At 40.6% G+C, this 6030-nt stretch overlaps 1 protein-coding gene across 3 annotated transcripts in view; it reads left to right on the top strand.

Moving 5' to 3' along the window:
• The window catches only part of ATG10 (autophagy related 10), a 338768-nt gene that overhangs the window by 7982 nt on the left and 324756 nt on the right, over nt 1-6030 (top strand). Inside the window, exons 1-2 of one of the 3 annotated variants that reach the window (XM_019652570.1) lie at nt 4968-5040; nt 5596-5649. The gene's annotated coding sequence lies outside the window, so the exon portion shown is untranslated. Of the gene's footprint in view, nt 1-4967; nt 5076-5595; nt 5650-6030 lie in introns of those variants that run through there. The other 2 variants (XM_019652569.1, XM_019652568.1) reach the window with 2 other exon arrangements.

Below are 6030 nucleotides of genomic sequence, written 5' to 3' on the forward strand. Positions count from 1 at the left end.
TTCCTAGTTTATCCTTATTTTGTATAAGAAAGTCATTTCCTTGTCTCTATCCAGTGCTTGGATTTGGGACCACAATAAATGGGAGGTGAACAAACCACAAGGCTAGAAATCTAAAATACTACTGGTTTATTCAACGCCAATCTGGATGAAATCTAAAAATCATTTCTACACACCCAAGATAACTGGCTGAATTTTTCTTGACTAATGTATACAACATCCAAGGAAAAATTTTTAAGCATCTGTGATGTCACATGGCATCTTCAGAGTTTTGAAGTCCATTTTAAGACATTGATTTGGTTACATCATTGCTTTATTAAGGCCATAACGTCTGTCTGCCTCGCATGGTTCATCTCCCCAGACAGACTTTCCAACATCCCTTCCCACTATCCTCTATGCTGGAATACACCTTTTCTCTCTTCCTGGACTGCTCCAATTCATTCCACAAGACCACATCTCAAACGTTACCTTCTGAAGTCCCTCTATCCTGCTTCCCTAGGGAGAATTCCTCCCCTCTGTGCTCCCACAAAACACAGTTACACCTCCGTTATAGCTCTATTACAAGACACATCTTTGTGTATGTCAGGAACCAGCACAGCCAATGGCACATTTTAAGTGCTATATAAATGCTTGTTAAATGAATGAAAAGTTTTACGTGGTGCAGGTTTTTTTTTTTTTTATTAAAAGGAATTTTATTGTACAGTCATCTGACTGGTTTTCAGTGAGCCAACCTAGGAGTTCTTGGTTATTCATTGTGATGGAAGAAATGAACTCAAAGAAATGAGCCTACCTTTATGCACGAACATCCTGCTCTCATCTGTAGTGATGGAAGTCATGCTCAAGAACCTGACCTTGGACAGGTCAAAAAGAACAAACATCAGCAGGAATAACGGCTGCAGCTGCATTGCTAGGGGTAGGAACCCAGAGTAGATGGCCGTGGCTTAGCGTCCTAGCTGAGTTTGGAGTGAAAGATGGCCTTGGAACATGTGAACACCAGTAATGTCTGTTATTCAATTTTCACATGTCCCCTATTTGAACCCTGCCAGGTTTTCCCGTTCCTTACTCCCAAACTTTCTATAAAAATTCTACTCTTTACAGCAGTCTTGGGCTAGTGATGAATGGGGAATTAAGGGAGAGAATAAAGTAAGGCTTTTTCTTCATTTCTCTTTGGCTCAGACCAACATTTAATCAAGAAAAATAGAGGCCTGTAGTTCCGTGTGATGACCAGTGGTAGAATGAGTGGACATTCTGGGCCCTGCATACGCTGACCATCGCTTTCCTCTCCAGCATCATCCAGCACAACACATTCTCTGTTTCTCTTTGTTCCAACCACACGAGTCTTATTCTTGACTCGCTCCTCCTTATAGAGACTTTGTGTATGCTGTTCCTTTTGCCTAGGGAACTCTTCCTTTCCCTTTTTGTCATATTCTTTCTCAGCTCAATTATTGTTTATATGGAGAAACTTTCCCCGCCCTCTTTGACTAGATCAGTCTCCTCTTGATAGTTTCTCCTTAGTAGCATGTATCATAGTTGTAATTTTATATTTATTTGTAAGATTATCCCATTAATGTCTGCTTCCTTTCCGACTGTAAGCTCTATGAGGGCAAAGACCTTTCTGTTTGGGCACCATTAATATACCCAGCTCCTAGCAAAATGCCAGACACAAAACAGGTCTCCATAAATATTTGTTCTATTAGGTCAGGCAAAGAAGCAGGCTTTGATGTGGACTGAATCAGAAGCCAGCATGAGAAAAACTATTTTTCCCCAAAGATATTAGAGTAGGTGACCCCCGAAATGGAAGGCGGCAAATTGCTTGGGTTCCACATCCATTCACTGAGTCCTTCCTGTGTGTCAGACCCTGTGCTAAGACGTCAGGATGAATGAGACACTGAGCGTTGCCCTCATGGTTTCTTTAAGCTTCTTTTAATTATGTATAAGCTAAAGATAATGATGGTGATAATGCTGTAAAGGTGAATGTTAATGTGTATAGTAGATTGAGCATCTACTTTATACCAGATATAGTATAATGTAGGCACCTAACGGTCATCAATTCAAGTGATTTTCATGTAACCTATGAGATAGGCATTTTATCATATTTAGTTTATAGGTGAAGAAATAGGAGCCTCAGAAAAATTAAATTTCTTGCTCACAATTACTCATCTAAAGCTGGAACTCAACCAGACTTTTGTTTGATTAAGTCCTTAAGACTGTATTTTTGGGTATTAGTGATAGGAATAAAAGTCAGGCAGAAGTGAATTTGAAATCCCCCTAAAATCTCAAACTCAATACACTGTTCTCTAACCACAACTTTCTGTCCTTCCAAGTCTGTCTTTCTCTCAATCCCAACCACAATCAGCCTCAGAGAGACCCTTAGAGCTTCAGTGTCTTCTTCTCCTTATTCACTGGCCTTCTTCCAACCCCACTTTTGTCCTTGACTTTCATGAAGTCTTGATCCCTGCATAGTCTTCTATTTTTCACTGCATCCATTCATGAAATACCAATACCATGATCAACCTCCTCTACTCCTGCGCAATTTGAGCCTTACATCGCTCTCTTGTATGAGAATTAAATGAGTCAGTACATACACTCTGTAAGAACAACGCCTAGCACATACATAGTGTTATTGTTTTTATTTACCTCTGAGTAGCTAAGCACTGTTGGGCAAAATCTTGTCAGTGTTGACTTAGTCAGCCTCAGATGGATCCTTAATGTTTCTGCCTTCAATCTTGTTACTTAATGTTTCTGCCTTCAATCTTGTTACTTGGCAAAGTTAAGCCCATATANCAATCTCTGGTGCTATTTGGTAGGTGAATGTGTTTATTCGAATTTGATGCCAGTTTTAATCTGAGATTACTTTGACTGCATTTGGAATCTATCACTATTTTATAACCTGTAACATGTTTTTACATGTTTAAGAGTGCTGCCGCTACTGTAAAAAAATTCTGTGTTAATATAATGAATTTGTGTATTTAGCCCAAAAGTGCAGTATGCTAAGATTAGATAGTAAATATTCTGAAATCCTAAATAGGTTAGTAAGCCCTCGATAATTGTAGTTTTATGGATAAAAAAATATTTTTAACATTTTCATACTTCATAGAAGTGTAGTTTGTTGTTTCCCCCCATCCTCCCCAAAAGTTGTTATGGAATTTCTTTGTCTGTAAGAATATTAAAAAAGAGTTTATCATTTGAAGTTATTTGATTTGGAAATGCTTTTGAGTGAAGTGAACCTTTACACCCAGGACTACATATTTGCAATTTCACTTACCATTGTCCATGGCAGGATGTTTAATTTTACTCCTGTGACCCAAAGGATTTTTAGTGACTTTTTAAAAGTGTACATGGAGAGTCTCTCCAGCTCATTAGGAATGTGGGAATTTGACAAATAATGCTCTAAATGACCATTTACTCCATGACTTATGTAATGAGTAGGCGTGAAAAAGAAGCTGTGACTAAACCGTGGGTCTAAAGTTTAGACTATCTTTTGATTGTGGCTGTAATTAGAGTCATCATGGCAATTACATTTAGCATTCAATATGTTTTTTTTGTCCACTGGTGGTTTTCTTTCCAAATTTGCTGTATACGAAGGTCCAGATGATATTTTTCTAGTTGCCTATTCTGCAAACTAGACTTGCTTTCTAAAACCAGAGTGAGCACTGTTTACATATGCAAACAAAAAATCCTAAATTAGGAAAAAAACCTGGCTCTCTTGCTTATGATTTTGGAAACAAAGCATTATTTTTTTATACATAGATTTACATCGAAGGGCTAACTACCTTTTTTTTTAAGAGGGAAACAGCCGTGTTGGTTTTGTTAATAAACAATACCAATCCAGCTCAGAACTACTATTGGGAATTAGATATGGAAAGGTTCAAGCTGTTCTGACTTAAATTTTCAGATATGTAACATATGTGATGGCCACCCACTTAGTGGTTAAATAGAATGTTTACTTTTCTACGACTTTCTGAAGCCATTCAACTTTGGAGATTTAACTATGGCATAAATCTCTGTGCTCAGGAACTTAGTGTGGGAATTCTAATGTAGCAGGAACCTCCAGTGTTCACTCCAGTCCTGTCAGTTTTTTCTCCAAATCGGTGGGTGGTTCTCCCTCCCTTCCAGGTACTTCACTCTTCCTCTCCCTTCAGGCCATCCTCCTGTGGTGGGTGTGGTCCCAACACCCAGAAGGCAGCTGTGGAATGGCTGTATAGTATCCTGTGGAATGGCTGTATAGTATCCTAAGGGGTATAGTTTGACAGGTTCCGCCTCACTTACAAGCCCTTTGAGGCTATAATTAGCTAGGTTCCCCACCCCCTTCCGAAAGGCTATATTTAGCCAAAGGATCTTAAGGATGGAAAGGTTGTAGAAGAGTCCTACAAGCTGAGGCGGCCTTCAAGCTCTGGTTCCTGAAGAATCCACAGCCCGGGGCCCAGCGGCCCTTTAAAATGTTTTGTGATCACTTGAGGGCTCTGAAGGAATCCCTAAATGCCTTTACAAGTCCCAGCACCCTTCCTTCTTATTCAGCCAGTGCTTGCAACCACTCTGGGCCCATTCCCTTAACAAGGGCATGAAGAAGTTTTTGGGTAGGCTTAGAAAAATGACAAGGATGGATGGTTTATCCCACTGTTCCAAGGAGAAGATTGGAGGACAGGTGGATGAAGGGACAGATATCCAGTGCAGACACTTGACAACTCCTGGGCAGAAAGCCAAGCACTGGGCCAAGCGCTGGACGCAGCTTCAGACACCGGGCCCAGGCCCAGGGCACTCAGTGGTTTAAAGCTGGCACAAAAAGAATACTCCTGCCGGCAGGCAACTGAATTGAACAGATTGGGAAAGAGCAAAAACAGGCTGCCCAGGAGGCTGTCTCCTTAGCCTAGAGCTTCCAGTTGTCATTGGCAACCCAGGGTAGAGCCGATTCTGGGTTTCCTCCTGCCTGGGGTGAGACTGAGTCCAGTGTGCCGTGCACAAAGACCCAGCACAAGAAGACACGGAGGAAAAGTCTGGCATATACCCAGCTGGGGAGACACTCTTCATCCACAGGATTCCCAGGTCAGCTTATCTAGGCTCCGGAGTGCCCTCTGAGAGTGAGTTCTGGTGCTTTTTAATTCCTATAAAATGTTACTGTAGAACTTCTTTGTCCCAGGATTTATCTCAGAAAGTTTCTTTGAGAGTCAGGTGAAGAGCAAAATGTTCTCATCCTCTTATTTCATTGCTCCTATTTAGCGCTTACCCTGTCTATACGAAAAAGACGAATTGAACGCTGTGATCCACCTCCCTTCTGTTTCTATAGTATACTCATATTTTTGATATGTTAAGCCACTGTAGTTATTTTTTAGGGGCTAAAAGTTGGGAAGTCAGTCCCACTTTCCTACTCCTAGAGAAAAGCAAAATAATTCTGAGTTTTTTTTAGAGAATTCTGGACCCTGGGGAACCCAGACCTTAGGTTGGAGCCAAGATAACAAGGAAGAGAATTAACCTTTGGATTTGCAGAAATCCAAACGGGCTTCAGGTTAATAGTAGGGGATTTCAGCTGGTGGCTCCTTTAATTAACAGATGAAAAAACAAAACCAGACAAACATGTTTTTTTCTTCTCTCTTTGCGTAGGACATGACAGTAACACTCCGCAGTCAAGTTGGACCTCCTGAACCAGCATCATAGGTAGGGAGGGGAGATGTATGCTCAGGAACCTGAAGTTTCAACAAGTTTCACATGTGATTTTTGTGCAGGCTGAGATTTTCATGTTGCAGCCACACAGCCTAAGGATAATGCCATCCTTCCATTATCCCAAATCATGAGGGCAAGGATAGATTTCATCTAACATCGTTTCTGTTTTTTTGAGGAGCACTCTTATCATTTTGCGGCACATTTTCCTTTCTAGTTGCCTTCACTTAGGAATTTTATACATTGAATATTCCTTGGCAGCAGTGGGTTACTGAGAGGTTTTAATCTGGGTTTACACAATCCTAACAGCAAAAAATTAGGCTGCTCACTTTCTAAGTGCTTAGATATAGTATCCCCATTTTAAAGATGAAGAAACTT

This window comes from Hipposideros armiger, unplaced genomic scaffold, assembly GCF_001890085.2.
Source record: "Hipposideros armiger isolate ML-2016 unplaced genomic scaffold, ASM189008v1 scaffold_182, whole genome shotgun sequence".
Lineage (NCBI taxonomy): Eukaryota > Metazoa > Chordata > Mammalia > Chiroptera > Hipposideridae > Hipposideros > Hipposideros armiger.